Source organism: Somniosus microcephalus, chromosome 5 (assembly GCF_052327205.1).
Source record: "Somniosus microcephalus isolate GS21.2 chromosome 5, FLI_Smic_1.0, whole genome shotgun sequence".
In the NCBI taxonomy this organism is placed as follows: domain Eukaryota; kingdom Metazoa; phylum Chordata; class Chondrichthyes; order Squaliformes; family Somniosidae; genus Somniosus; species Somniosus microcephalus.
The window spans coordinates 236413529-236429313 of NC_140991.1; the positions used below are offsets into that span (position 1 = coordinate 236413529).

Consider the following 15785-nt stretch of genomic DNA (forward strand, 5'->3'; position numbering starts at 1 on the left):
CATAGTTGCGCTCAGTGGAGGTCAATGATCTGGATGCGAACGCGACTGGTCTTTCCAAGCCATTTGGCAACTTATGTGCGAGCACTGCCCCAATACCATATGGAGAAGCATCACAAGCTAAACGAATAGGCAGCGTTGGGTTAAAGTGAGCCAACACTTCCTTAGAGGTGATCAATGCCTTGCTTTTGTGAAAGGCCCGCTTACAGTCCTCGCTCCACTTCCATGGCACTCCCTTCTGCAAAGGAGCATTCAGCGGGTGTAGCACCGTGGATAAATTTGGCAGAAACTTATGGTAATAGTTAATCAACCCTAGGAACGACCTCAACTGGGATACATTTTCCGGAGCGGGAGCCTTCACAACAGCTTCGATCTTGTCAGGTGACTTGTGAAGCCCCTCCTGGTCAATGACGTGACCACAGTATGAGATTTGCTTCTGAAAGAACTCACATTTCTGGCGATTAACTCGAAGTCCATATTCTTTCAATCTGGTGAGCACCTGTTCCAAATTTGTAAGGTGTTCCTCATCATCATCTCCTGTAATCAGAATGTCGTCCAGGTAGCATTGTGTGCCTGGAATTCCCTGTAATACCTGCTCCATGGCCCTTTGCCAAACCGCTGGAGCCGATGCCACTCCAAAAACCAGTCTATTATACCGATATAAGCCCTTATGCGTGTTGATCGTGAGACACTGGCGTGACGCTTCATCAACTTCCATCTGTAAGTACACCTGCACCAGGTCTATCTTGGTGAAGTGTTTCCCGCCAGACAACGAAGCGAAGATATCCTCAATCCGTGGAAGCAGATATTGCACCGTGTGAAGCACCGGATTAACAGTGATCTTGAAATCGCCACAGATGCGAACCTTCCCCGGTTCCCCCGGCTTGTTACTCGATGAACGCTTCATGACGGGAACAATGGGCGTAGCCCATTCACTCCAGTCCACCTTTGACAGTACTCTGGAACGTTCTAGTCCCTCCAGCTCAGCTTCCACAGCAGGTCATATCGCATAAGGTACCGGTCTAGCTTTGAAAAATTTCAGGTTTGCATGTTCTTCAACCTTGATGTTTGCCGTAATTCCTTTCAGTGTTCCCAGTCCCTGCTGGAACACCTCTTTAGCATCGTCCAATATTCTGAACAGTCGTTTAGGTTTGACATCGTCCTTCTTACCGGAATCTACAGTTAGTGCTTTTAAGGAATGCCAGTCCATATTTATTCTCCTGATCCATTCCCGTCCCAGTAGTGGTGGACCTCCCTCAGGTAACACATATAAGTCCATTCCTCGGCTTTCTTTACCCTTGTGGACCACCTTTACCTTTATCTTTCCGATGGGGTATACTCTTTGCCCCGTGTATGTTTTCAATACAATCTCCGTATCCCTTAGGGGAATGTGTGGAAATAACCTTTTGTAATCTTGCTTATTCATGACCGTCAATGCCGATCCAGTGTCCAATTCCATCTTCACTTGGACTCCTGCTATCTGAAGTGTGACCCAGATAGTTTGGTGGTCTGCTGTGTTACCCACATTATGTATTCTTAGACAACCCAGTTCCTTACTGCTGGAGTCTGAATCCGTCTTCTGTTCATCCGAACTGTTCTCTGTCACCTTGTGTACCTTTTTGCACTTTTCCTGTGGTGACTTTTTGTTGCTGGTCTTCTTTCCTGACCGGCATACTTTAGCTATGTGACCTAGCCTGCCACATTGTCTGCATTCCTGATTTTTGAACCAGCACTGGTTCTGATCGTGCGTTGTCCTTCCGCAACGATAACACTTTACTGCACCCAATGCCATTCGATTGGTGCTGAGTTCCGATGACCTTAGCTGCATTTCTGCGGTGCCTCTTGCTGCGGCCTCGTGCGATGCTGCAATGGTGACAGCTTTATCAAGCGTCAGGTCCTTTTCCTCTAGCAGTCGCTTTTGAGTTCCTTCTTTTAGTAATCCACACACGAATTTATCTCTCAGAGCGTCTGCTAGTCCTGTACCAAACTGACAGTACTTTGATAGCTTGCGCAGTTCAATTAAGAATTCAGCGTTGCTTTCCTCTTTCAGCTGCGTTCTCCTGTAAAATTTAAATCGTTCCGCTATCAGCAGCGGCGTGGGGTTTAAATGTTCTTGCAAGATAGTAACAATATTCACGAAAGTCTGAACCGCCGGATTATCTGGTGTTACAAGGTGCCTCAATAACCCGTACGTCTTCGCACCCATTGAGTTTAATAAGGTTATTGCTTTCTTATCATCTGGTACCTCATTTGCTGTACAATAAACTCCAATGCGTTCTACATACGTGGCCCAATCTTCAACATCGCTATCAAAATCAGTGATGTTACCATGTTTAGGCATCCTTGAGAGTTTCTTTAAATATTTAATTTTCCCAAAATGGCGGCTTCCCGCGCTTGTCTTCTTCCCCCGCCTACTAAAATGGCGGCTTCCCGCGCTTGGCGGCTTTTCCCGTGCTTGTCTTCTTCCCCCGCCGACTACAATGGCGGCTTCCCGCGCTGGTCTTCTTCCCCCGCTGGCTACAATGGCGATTACCGCACTGTTGCCGTTCTCGCCTCCCAGCGGTTCTTAATTTCCCCGACGCTGCTTTTGTTCCCCCGCGGTTCTCGTGGGCACTAATGCTTCCCTTGTTGCTGCGCCTCTCAGCCCCGATTGCAGCCCGGCCCTTTACACCGGCTGCGGTCGAGTTCTCCGTGGTTCTCGTGGCATTAACGCTGCCCTTGTCGCTGCGCCTCTCGGCCCTGATTGCAGCCCGGCCCTTTACACCGGCTGCGGTCGAGTTCTCCGCCCTTTTTCCTCCGGTTTCCCTCCCCTTCTCCACAGACAACGCGGCCGACTTTCTGCCCGTGTCGCTAGATTGGCTTACCTACCACCGTGGTAGAAGGATGATCACTGCCTTTCGCTGATGGAGGACTTCGTGGTCAGTAATTTCAACCCGGGTTCTCGATGCCTCCTGTGCGATGCGGTGCTCAGCAAGCTGATGAGGGCGGATGCCTCTTCTCGACGCCCGTTCTGAGGACGAAGCTGCCTTGGATGCAAAACTGCCGCAGGGTAAGATCGGACTCGTCGCCACTGTTGAGTCTGAGTGTCCCAGATATGCTTATTCTAAATCACTGGACACAGACAACAAGAATAATTTAAACAGGTCTTTACTAATCGAAGGTCAGGGCTGAACTGCTTAGCAAATTACTACACAGAGTTTATATACCGGTGTGGTCACCACCGGTACTACAATATACAGTAGCCAAGAGAAAGTAGTCCATCTCTTAAGGTAGTCTCTTAAGGTGGTACAGGTTACATACACCACAGTGGGGCTTTTGTGTGGTAGCCATTTTTGCACCACTCGTTCTGAGAGAGAGAGAGAAATTTTGAGAGAGACAAAGAGAGAAAGAGAGACTTCTGCATTGAGTCAACGCTGTCTGAGGTAGTTTTGGCTTCTGACCATAACTTTGCAGGTACTTTGCTTTTCGACCTTCATAACTTTGATTACCTAGATACTATGGGGGCTGCAATGGATGAGAAAGTCATCCTTCTCCATCACATTCGGAGGGCACAGAGATGCAGAGAGAGAGTGGCAATCATGGTCAGATGGAGGAGGGCCAACAGGCCTCTGTACAGGGGATCTTACCCTCCCAGGGTTTTTCGCCAACAGTTCTCCTACATTAATATGTCTGAGGAGCAGTGTTTGCGAAGGCTGCACTTCAGCAAGGATGTGGTCACTGAGCTCTGCCACCTGCTTCAGCCAGATCTGCAGCCTCAACTGAGGAGCAGGACGTCTCTGTCAGTGGCAGTGAAGATAACAGTGGCTCTCAACTTTTATGCCACCAGTTCATTTCAATCAGCTACTGGGGACATCGTCAATATCTCCCAGTTCACAGTGCATTGCTGCATCCGTCAGGTAACAAATGCCCTCTTTAAAAGGAGATGAGAGTACATCTCTTTCCCCATGACCCCGGACAAGCAGCAAAATGCGCAACGGGCTTTGCGATGATAGCGGGCTTCCCCATGGTGCAGGGCGCCATTGACTGCACGCATGTGGCTTTGCGTGCGCCGCAAGAGAATGCCGAGGATTTCTGCAACTGAAAGGGCTTCCATTCCTTAAACGTCCAGTTGGTCTGTGACCACAGACAGCTGATACTCGCTGTCAATGCCCACTTTCCTGGCAGCAGCCACAATGCCTTCATCCTGCACCAGACTTCTGTGGCAGACTTTATCCAGGCACCTCATCACCCAGGTGGTTGGTGTAATGATCAGTAACATGTCATCCTAGGATGGTACACTAGGTAGAGCTGTATGTATATAAGAGTGGGCTACCCATGATGCACTAGGTTACCCACAAGACAGTAGTCAAGATGGATGCCTGCACATGAAGTCCACATGGCTGAATAAGGTGACTAGCTCAAGCTAGCTGTTCATAATGATAATGTCTATTTATTTATGAACATAACATGGTACTAGGAATGGTAAAATCTGCTGAATATTGTGAAATGCGACATGGAGAATTTGAAGCCACCGGAGGGTTTGAAACTCACGGGGAATGTCGACTGCAATTGGCGGACTTTCAAACAACAATTTGAACTCTACATTGCTGCCATCGGGTTCGGTACGAAGCCAGACGCAAGGAAAATAGCGTTGCTGCTCACGGTTGCAGGCCCACAGGTGATAGAGGTATTTAATACATTTGTGTTTGATCAAAAGGAGAACAGACAAAAATTGGACGATGTGCTAAAGAAGTTTGATACACATTGTTCTCCCAAAAAGAACGAGACCCATGAGAGGTACGTGTTCCGTTCACGGACACAGCAGCAAAATGAGACTTTTGATAGCTTTATGACCGATCTGACAGCCATGTAATTTCTCTGAACTGAAATCATCCATGATTCTTGACCAGATTGTGTTTGGCATTCATGATAAAAGGCCAGGGAACGTCTGTTGAGAGAAATCGAATGAACATTGGAGGATGCTGTGAAAATATGCCAAGCCAGTGAGCTAGCTCAAAAGCACGTGAAGACTTTCAGTGAAATTAATAATAATGCGATTGTAGTAAGTGATAGTGCTGCTGTCGGTGCTGTATCCTACAAGGGGAAGAAACGTGGGCAGAACAGAAATGAAAAGCAATCGGAGGAAGGAATTTTTAATTGTAAATGCTGTGGTTACAAACAACAGTTAAAACAATGCCCAGCATTTGGAAAAATGTGCACAAAATATAATGGAAAGAATCACTTTGCCAAACAATGCTTTTCAAAAGTAAAAACAAAGAAAGGGCAACAAGTCAATGTGATTGAGGACACTGATTTAAGTGAGACATTTTCTGTAGGAATGGTGTCATGTGACAATATCAAAAAGGATACAGAAAATGTGCAGCCCGCAGGAATGGAAAATGCTGAACATAAAGTTAATGCAGTAAAAGAGGACAAATGGATAATGTCACTGCAGGTAAATGGAGCATTAGTCACATTGAAACTAGATACTGGGGCAAAAGCAAACTTAATTAGTATGAGTGACATTAAAAATATGAAAGAAAAGCCCAAAATACAGAAAAAGTCAGTACTACTGAAGGACTATAATGGACAGAAAATAGATAGCTTAGGTGTATGCAGACTTAAAGTGACAGTCAAAGACAAAGTGCATCATCTCATGTTTTCTGTTGTGGCTGAAGGACTTGATTCACTACTAGGTGACAAAGCTTGTGAGGACTTAGAACTGGTCAAGAGAGTCTACCGTATAAACTGTGCCATAAGTAGACCAGATGAATCAGTGGATTCTGTAGTGAGTAATTTCCAGGATGTGTTCAAAGGATTTGGAGTTCTACCATTCAGTTACAAGATCCAGCTAAAGGAGGATGCTCGGCCAGTGGTACATGCTCTACGGAGAGTTCCAGCACCCCTGCGTGACCGGCTCAAGAAAGAACTGGACAGAATGACCACACTAGGAGTCATCAGGAAAGTCGAAGAGCCAACAGACTGGTTCAACTCCATGGTATGTGTAAAGAAAAAGAACAATGATCTAAGAGTATGCATGGATCCAAAGGACTTAAATGCAAACATAAAACATGAACACTACCAGATTCCCAAGCGAGAAGAAATCGCCAGTGAAATGTCAGGTGCCAGATACTTCACAAAGCTCGATGCCTCACAAGGATTTTGGCAACTAAAACTGGATGAAGAGAGCACCAAATACTGTACCTTCAACACACCATTTGGCAGGTATTGTTTCCTCAGAATGCCTTTCGGGATAATATCTGCATCTGAAATCTTTCATAGAGCGATGGAACACATAATTGAAGGTCTGGAAGGAGTTCGGGTCTATGTTGATGACATCATCATCTGGGGCTCCACACTGAAAGGACACAATGAGAAACTGACTAAAGTGCTACAGAGCATACGCCAGAATGGACTGAAGCTCAACAAAGCCAAGTGTCAGTTTGGCGTCCAGGAAGTCACTTTCCTAGGAGATAATCTATCTGGTAAAGGAATAGAGCCAGATATGGAAAAAGTAAACGCCATACTCAACATGCCCCGACCCACTGACAAAAAAGGAGTGCTACGCATCATGGGGATGATAAACTTCATTGGAAAGTTCATTCCTAACTTGTCAGCCAAGACAGCCTGTCTGCGAGACCTGCTACATGAAACAAATGAGTTCGCATGGACAGAAAGACATGAACATGAGTGGATGAACCTCAAAACAGTGCTGACAACCACACCTGTACTCATCTTCTTTGACCCAACAAAGAGAATCAAAGTGTCAATGGATGCATCAAAAGATGGCCTAGGCGTGGTCTTGCTACAAGCAGAGGGTGAAGATTGGAAGCCTGTTGCCTATGCCTCCAGGTCTATGACTGATTCTGAGTGTCGATACACCCAGGTTGAAAAGGAATGTCTAGGCTTGGTAGTTGGACTAGAAAAGTTCCATGGCTACATATATGGAGTTCCCACCTTCACAGTTGAGACAGACCACAGCCCACTGGTTGCCATCATAAAAAAAAATCTGAATGAGATGTCTCCAAGGATTCAACGACTCATGATGAATCTGCAAAGATATGACTTTGAACTGATCTACACACCAGGCAAACACATAGTGTTAGCAGAGGCACTATCCTGAGCACCCACAATGAGTCATGTGAGCTCTACTGAAGAAGACGTGGATGTTCATGTGAGTATGGTCACTGCTGCGCTGCCCGTGTCAGACACAAAATCAAAGCAAATAGCAGAAGAAACAGTAAAAGAGACAGTGTTACAAACAGTAATAGAGAACATTCACAATGGTTGGCCAAAAGGTTCCTGTTCAAATTACTATCGCATCAGGTCAGAGTTGAGTGTTGCAAGTGGACTATTACTTAAACAGAACAGATTAGTCATTCCACAGGCTCTATGTCAAGACATGCTCAAAAGGATTCATGAGGGACACCTCGGAATTGAAAAGTGCAAAAGGAGAGCAAGAGACACTGTTTTTTGGCCTGGCATAAGTAAGGACATTGAGAACATGATAGGCGAATGTGAGACTTGTCACTCACCACCAGAACAATCTCATGAAAACACATCAGACTTACCTGTGCTGAGAAGATCCACACGTGAAGTACAAAAGCCTGATAGACTTAATTTTTGAATACAAAGTAATCTATATTGAAAATGTATTGACTGTTGTGAAGATGTTTATGTCATTATGATTGATTGATATTGATTGATATTGATTTTGTTTAACCTCAAAGAAAGGGGGATGTAATGATCAGTAACATGTCATCCTAGGATGGTACACTAGGTGGAGCTGTATGTATATAAGAGTGGGCTACCCATGATGCACTAGGTTACCCACAAGGCAGTAGTCAAGATGGATGCCTGCACACGAAGTCCACATGGTTGAAAAAAGGGAAAATAGAAAAAAGGAAGGGAAATAGAATATGAGAGTAAGCTTTCAGGGAACATAAAAACTGACTGTAAAAGCTTTTATAGGTATGTGAAGAGAAAAAGATTGGTGCAGTCAAGCATAGGTCCCTTGCAGTCAGAATCGGGGGAATTTATAATGGGGAACAAAGAAATGGCATACCAACTAAATACATATTTTGGTTCTGTCTTCACAAAGGAGGACACAAATAATCTCCCAGAAATACCGGGGAACATAGGGTCTGATGAAAGGGTGGAACTGAAAGAAATCAGTATTTGTAGGGAAATGGTGTTAGGAAAATTGATGGGACTGAAGGCCGATAAATCCCCAGGGCCTGATAATCTACATCCCTGGGTACTTAAGGAAGTGGCCCTAGAAATAGTAGATGCATTGCTGGTCATCTTCCAGAACACGATAGACTCTGGAACAGTACCCATGGATTGGAGGGTAGCTAATGTTACCCCACTATTCAAAAAAGGTGGCAGAGAAAAAGCGGGGAATTATAGACCGGTAAGCCTGACATCGGTAGTGGGGAAAATGCTAGAGTCCATTATAAAAGATGTAATAGCAGAGCACTTGGAAAGCAGTGACAGGATCAGACAAAGTCAACATGGATTTACAAAAGGTAAATCATGCTTGACTAATCTACTGGAATTTTTTGAGGATGTAACTGATAAACTAGATAAGGGAGAACCAGTGGATGTGGTGTATTTGGACTTTCAGAAGGCTTTCGATAAGGTCCCGCATAAGAGATTAGCGTGCAAAATTAAGGCACATGGGATTGGGGGCAAGGTATTGACTTGGATAGAGAACTGGTTGGCGGACAGAAAGCAAAGAGTTGGAATAAACGGGTCGTTTTCCAAGTGGCAGGCAGTGACTAGTAGGGTAGCGCAAGGATCGGTCCTAGGACCCCAGCTGTTCACAAAATATATTAATGATCTGGACGAGGGAATTGGATGTAATATCTCCAAATTTGCAGACGACACAAAGCTGGGTGGGAAGGTATGCTGCGAGGAGGATGTCATGAAGCTCCAGTACGATTTGGACAGGTTAGGTGATTGGGCAGAAACATGGCAAATGCACTATAATGTGGATAAATGTGAGGTTATCCACTTTGGTGGCAAAAACAGGACGGCACATTATTATTTGAATGGCAATAGATTGGGAGAAGGGGAAGTGCAAAGAGACCTGGGTGTTCTTGTGCACCAGTCGCTGAAGGTAAGCATGCAGGTGCAGCAGGCAGTTAAGAAGGCAAATGGTATGTTGGCCTTCGTAGCAAAAGGGTTTGAGTACAGGAACAAGGATGTCTTGCTACAGTTGTACAGGGCCTTGGTGAGACTGCACCTTGAGTATTGTGTGCAGTTTTGGTCGCCTTATCTGAGGAAGGACGTTCTTGCCATGGAAGGAGTGCAGCGAAGATTCACCAGGCTGATACCTGGGATGGCAGGAATGACATAGGAGGAGAGTTTGTGTCGATTGGGCTTATACTCACTGGAGTTTAGAAGATTGAGAGGCGATCTCATCGAAACCTATAAAATTCTGTCAGGCCTAGACAGACTAGATGCTGGAAGGATGTTCCCGATGGTCGGGGATTCCAGAACCAGGGGTCATAGTCTAAGGATAAGGGGTAGGACATTTAGGACTGAAATGAGGAGGAATTTCTTCACCCAGAGAGTGGTGAACCTGTGGAATTCTCTGCCACAGAGGGCGGTGGAGGCCAGTTCATTAAATATATTCAAGAAAGAGTTGGATATATTTCTTAAGGCTAAAGTGATCAAGGGATATGGGGAGAAGGCAGGGACAGGGTGATGTAAGAAAAAGGAATCTTACCATCAAGTAACATTAAAGTAAGCTTTGAGTAACTTATAAACACACTATATACAAGAGAGGTCTTTACCATGCCTCTGGTAGAAGCCTCTTACAATACTGAACAGACCAGTATTTATACCAGTCCAACAGGAAGTGACATATGACAGGAAGTGAGGTATGTACACAGTTCATAGTTCATAGTTCACAGTTCACAGGAAGTGATGACATAACTTCCCGGAAGTTATTATTATTATCACATTCTTCCCTCCTGCAGGATTAGGAGGCTGTGGTCTACCTTTTGGTCCGCAGCCGCCGAACAAGGAAGAGTCGCACCCGTTTGGATTCCCGTCGTAGAGGGTCGCTGGTCCGCTTACATGCGGTTGGCCATTGGTCAGAGTCTGTGTGGCCTGGATTGCCCTGTGAAGGGTCGGGGAGATCACGGCTTCGAGTACGAGCCCCAATAGGTTCAAAGTCGGACTGCCTCTGTTCAGAGGGAGGTGCAGAGCTGGTCTGTGGCGGATCAGTACTTTCATGCGCGGTACTGGGAGGGTCACAACCTTGAGTACAGGGTTCTACCGGCACCAAGCTAGTTGGTGTCCGATCAGGATCCTGGAGAGGGGTACCCGATAGGTCCCAAGAGTTTCCTGGTGAAATGCCATCACCCGATGTCCCACTAGGTCCTGGTGGGCAGGGAGCCAGATCCCGTAATGATACGGTAGATTCTCGGCCGTCGGAATATCGTATGTTTGCATAGGTGGGGTTGGCATTGGTTAGTTCGACCTCGTCTACGAGAGGGTCATTTTTAGACGTCCGAACGTATCTTCGGAGTAATACAGGTCCAGGAGTAGTTAGCCATGACGGGAGTGATGTCCCATGAGATGAGCGACGCTGGAATCCAAAGAACCGCTCATGAGGTGTAGTATTTGTGGCTGTAGAAAGCAGGGACCATATAGAGTGCAATGCATCCGGAAGCACTGTTTCCCATTGCTGGTCTGGTAGGCCCCGAGATCTTAAAGCGAGACGTACGGAATTCCAGATGATACCGTTATACCTCTCTACCTGCCCATTTCCGATGGGATGGTATGGTGTTGTTTTGCTTGTAGCAATTCCCCGTTCTGAGAGGTAGTCCTTGAGTTCCCTTGACATAAAGGATGGACCCCGATCTGAGTGAATATAAGCCGGCATGCCACAAAGAGAAAATACCTGCTCAAGGCAGCAGATTACTGTGGATGCCAGCATATTGGAGCAGGGGAAGGCAAACGGAAAACGTGAATATTCGTCGATCATGGTGAGCAAATATGTGTTTCGAGTTGAAGAGGGCACTGGGCCCTTAAAATCGATGCTAAGTCGTTGCATCGGTTGGGTTGCATGTATGAGTATACCATCTGAGGGGCGGAAGAACTGAGGTTTTAATTCCGCACAAAGCCGGCATTCTGAGCATATTTTCTTTACATCTCCAGTGGAAAAAGGGAGATTCCGTGATCGTACGAAATGTAGCATGCGCGTAACGCCAGGATGACACAATCCATTGTGGACATCCATGAGAGTAGAGGATGACATAGTGGAGCAGAATGCCCATGTGAGGGTGTCCGGGGCCACATTCTCCTTGCCAGGCCAATAGAGAATGGTATAACCAAAAGAGGCCAGTTCCATCCTCCAAAGTTGTATTTTATTATTCTTAATTTTGGTTCGTTTTCGATTATCGAGCATGAAGGCGACTGATCGTTGGTCCGTGATCAATGTAAAGTGCTGGCGAGCTAGAAAATGGTTCCACTTCCGTACTGCCTCTATGATGGCTGTGGCTTCTTTCTCAACCAGAGGATAATGTAGCTCGGCACCTTGTAAGGTCCTGGACATAAATGCTACAGGACGACCTTCCTGATTCAGAGTAGCCGAGATCGCCACCTCCGAGGCATCACATTCAACCACGAAAGGGAGATTCTCATCGATGGAGTGAAGAGCCGCTTTCTCCAACTGTTTTTTGAGAAGGTTAAAGGCTGCAACAGCCGCTGTTCCCAGTGGAAATGATCCAGCATGCAGCAAGGGTTGGATTTTGTCCGAAAAATGAGGAATCCATTTAGCGTAGTATGCAAACAGACCGAGAGCCCGACGTAAAGAAGCCAGATTCTTAGGTGACGGGAGCTCTTGGAGCGGGCGAAGTCTTTCTGGGTCTGGCTTAATGATACCATTGCCTACGCAGTAGCCAAGGATGTTGATGGTCGGTTGCGACTCAACAGATTTGGATTCATTCAGGGTCAAATTACGGCGATGGAGGGCATCCCGAAATTTTTGGAGGTTGGCGTCGTGTTCCTGTTGATCATGACCTGCAATGGTAATGTTATCAAGATAGGGAAAAGTGTCCCTTAGGTTTTCCTGCTTAACCAGGCCATCCATTGCCCGTTGGAAGACAGCCACTCCATTAGTAACCCCGAATGGGAGGCGACGAAATTGGTACAGCCGTCCATTAGCCTCAAAGGCCGTGTACTGCTTATCTGAGACCTTCAAGGGTACCTGATGATAGGCACTTTTTAAATCGTAAGTTGAGAACACTTTGTATTCGGCCAGTTTATTAACCATATCATCAATGCGTGGCAATGGGTAGGCGTCCAAGTCGGTATATTGATTGATGGTTTGCGAATAATCGATGCATAGTCGCTGTTTGTGAGGTTTTAGAGGGTTCTTGACAATGACGACTTGAGCCTGCCAGGGCGACGAACATGGTTCGATGATATCCTCTGCTAGAAGTCGAGAGATTTCAGCCGCAATAAGAGATTGGTCTTCCTGATTAAAGCGCCGCGATTTTGTTATTATTGGTTTGCATCGAGGCGGAATACTGGCAAATAATGAGGGTTCATCAAGTGAAGCTGCTGACAATGCACAAAACGGTAATTTAGACGGTATATTAGAAATAGTAAGTCCGGGTTTGGATCCACCAAACTCAATGGTGATTTTCTTATGCTGTTTTTGGAAGTCCAACCCTAAGAGGAGATCACTACATAAGTCCTTGAGCACCGAAAGTCGGGTGGAGGGATACATACGACCATGAAGTGTCATATCAACAACACAAAAGCCGGAGATTCTGGTATTCAGTGATGACTGAGCCATCGCAATTGCCTGGTCCGATGGGAAGACATGTAGTTTCAATTTCGCAACAATCTGTTCCTTAATGAAACTATCAGTACTTCCTGAGTCAATTAAGGCATCTAAGGTATGCCCTTTAATTGAAATTTTTGTGGCTGCATGAGACAGGTTCTGTGGGCAAGCAGCTGTAATTGGTGTCGTTGCACAGAGAGTGGCTAAAACTCTCGGTGTGCTTCTTCGGGAGAGAGCTCGAGAGGAAGCTTGATAGGTCCTAGCTGGAGCATCTTGATAGGCCCTAACTGGGGCAGTTCGGTAGGCCTTAGCTGGATTGGCCCTCGTAGCAAAGTGTCCTTTTTTTTTGCAATAACTGCAGATTGCATTGTGAGCAGGGCAGGTTTTCCTAGGGTGAAAAGCATCTCCACAAAAGAAGCACTCCTTCCTAGATTGCCAAGAGGCTGCTAAAGTGGGGTCATCCTCCTCTTCTTCATCAGAATTATCAGAATTAGATTCCCCCATGATAGGGTTCACCTGAGACCGCTTGAATTGTTTGGTTGCAGCTACAGCAGCAGATCGAGATCTGGGCAGCTGATAGAGGTCTGCTTTTCTCTTTGCCAAATCCAGAGAACAAGCTAGGTCAAAAGCTTTTTGTAGCTCAAGTGTTTTACTTTCTAGTAGACGCTGGCATATAAATGGAGAGGCAATCCCGCAGGTGAAAGCATCACGAATCATTTCTTTGCGGTACAGCTCAGCTGAGGCTGCCTGAAAGTTACAATCTATGCTGAGCCTGCGAAGTTCTTGCAGGAATTCGTCAATTGATTCCCCTGGCCCTTGTTGGGCTGTGGCCAGTAGATGTCTAGCATAGACCTCATTTGGGGTCTTGGCATACAGTTTCTTAAGTGCCCGAATCACCTCATCGTAATTATCCCATTCATCAACATATTCGAACACTTTTGGGGTCACATAATTGATAAGTATCCTCAATCTAGCAGGAGCATCCACTTTACATTCATCCAGAAAATTCTCAAAAGTACGGTACCAATGCTTCCATACCCTGCCAGCTGCTGGTGTATTCGGGTCCAAGTCCAGACGAATAGGTCTAAGGATTCTCTCCATGATGGGTGGTTCCCTGGATCCTTAACTCCGAGTTTGTCCGAAGGTCTAGTATTTGTGAGTGTAAATACTAAGTTACTGAAATTGATGTAAGAAAAAGGAGTCTTACCATCAAGTAACTTTAAAGTAAGCTTTAAGTAACTTATAAACACACTATATACAAGAGACGTCTTTACCATGCCTCTGGTAGAAGCCTCTTACAATACTGAACAGACCAGTATTTATACCAGTCCAACAGGAAGTGACATATGACAGGAAGTGAGGTATGTACACAGTTCATAGTTCGTAGTTCACAGTTCACAGGAAGTGATGACATAACTTCCCGGAAGTTATTATTATTATCACACAGGGTACTGAATTTGAATGATCAGCCATGATCTCATTGAATGGCGGAGCAGGCTCGAAGGGCCGAATGTCCTACTCCTGCTCTTATCTTCTATGTTTCTATGTGACTAGCTCAAACTAGCTGTTCATAAGGATAATGTCTATTTATTTATGAACATAACAGTTGGCTTCTCGGGGACAAGGGATATCCTCTGTGCACCTGGCTGATGACACCGCTCCCTACGCCCAGCACCCATGCTGAGCTACGATACAACGAGAGCCATCAAGCTACCAGGAACATCGTTGAGCACACAATCAGCGTGCTCAAGCAATGGTTCCGCTGTCTGGACCATTCTGGAGGAGCCCTTCAGTACTCGCCTGAGCGAGTCTCCCACTTCGTTTTTGTGTGCTGCATGCTCATCTGATGCCCAACATCCTGCCTGTGTTTACCGATGACAAAAAGGTCATCCGCGACGTTGTGACGAACCAGTGGCTCATCTTGGGCGTCATCTCCAGGAACGTTAGTATCAGAGTGGACTCGGTGGAAGATTTTGCATACGGAGCCTGCATTATAGCGAACCACATGGACACACTGTGTAAGGAACCGGCACTTCCCAATGAAGAGGTTGCAAGGAGAGCCGAGAAGCTGGTGGGAAGCACAGAGTACAGCCTGTTGTGGAACAACTGTGAACATTTTGTTACTTACTGTAGATATGGCACCGCGGTGAGCATCCAGACTGACCAGTTCTGTGAAGCAGTGAAGACTATAATCCGGGACCAGAGGAGTATTTTTGTCACCGCTGCGTTAGGGCTGGCTGGGATTTTTTGGCTGGGTTTTGGGCCTTCCACCACTCTCCCCATCATCTTCATACCATACTTCCTATGGATGGCTGGCTAATTTGTGCAGCGACCTCAAATGCAATGTAAATATGTGTTTATAGCTTACCAATTGTGTACAAACATGATTTATAAATGTTCATCTGTTTCCGTAAAATAGTTGGCCTTTTTGTGAGATGTAGCTCCATCAATACACAAAATAAAACTGTATTTAGCTTACTATGTAAGCCCATCTGACTTTTTTAATGGAAACTTTTGTACTGAATAGGCTCCTAAAAACAAACTTGTTAATGTAACTTTCTTACTTCATAACACTAAAGATGTACTATGTTTGAAACTCTGAATTAAAAACAATTACTTTTTGTGTTTTGGCACTTCACCTACATTCTTGTTTTTACTTGCTTATGCTAACCATTCAGTTTTGGCCACACACACAGCATCCTTTATGGATTGTGTATTTGCTCAGAGGGTTAACACTTGGGATTTTGTTTTATAAATTGGCAACTATAAATACTGTGGTCAGTGGGTCCTAAAACTTTTTTTCAGATTAAGAAATAAAACACTTAAAAAAAAACGGGAAAAAAATGTTTCTATACAGAGGGCGGTGGAAGCCAGTTCATTAAATATATTCAAGAAGGAGTTGGATATATTTCTTAAGGCTAAAGGGATCAAGGGATATGGGGAGAAGGCAGGGACAGGGTACTGAATTTGGATGATCAGCCATGATCTCATTGAATGGCGGAGC

General features: G+C 45.5%; 1 pseudogene; it reads left to right on the plus strand.

The window, feature by feature from the left end:
• LOC147117610 (lecithin retinol acyltransferase pseudogene) overlaps positions 1-15305 on the plus strand; it is a 30040-nt pseudogene extending 14735 nt beyond the window's left edge.
• The last annotated feature ends 480 nt before the right edge of the window (positions 15306-15785 follow it).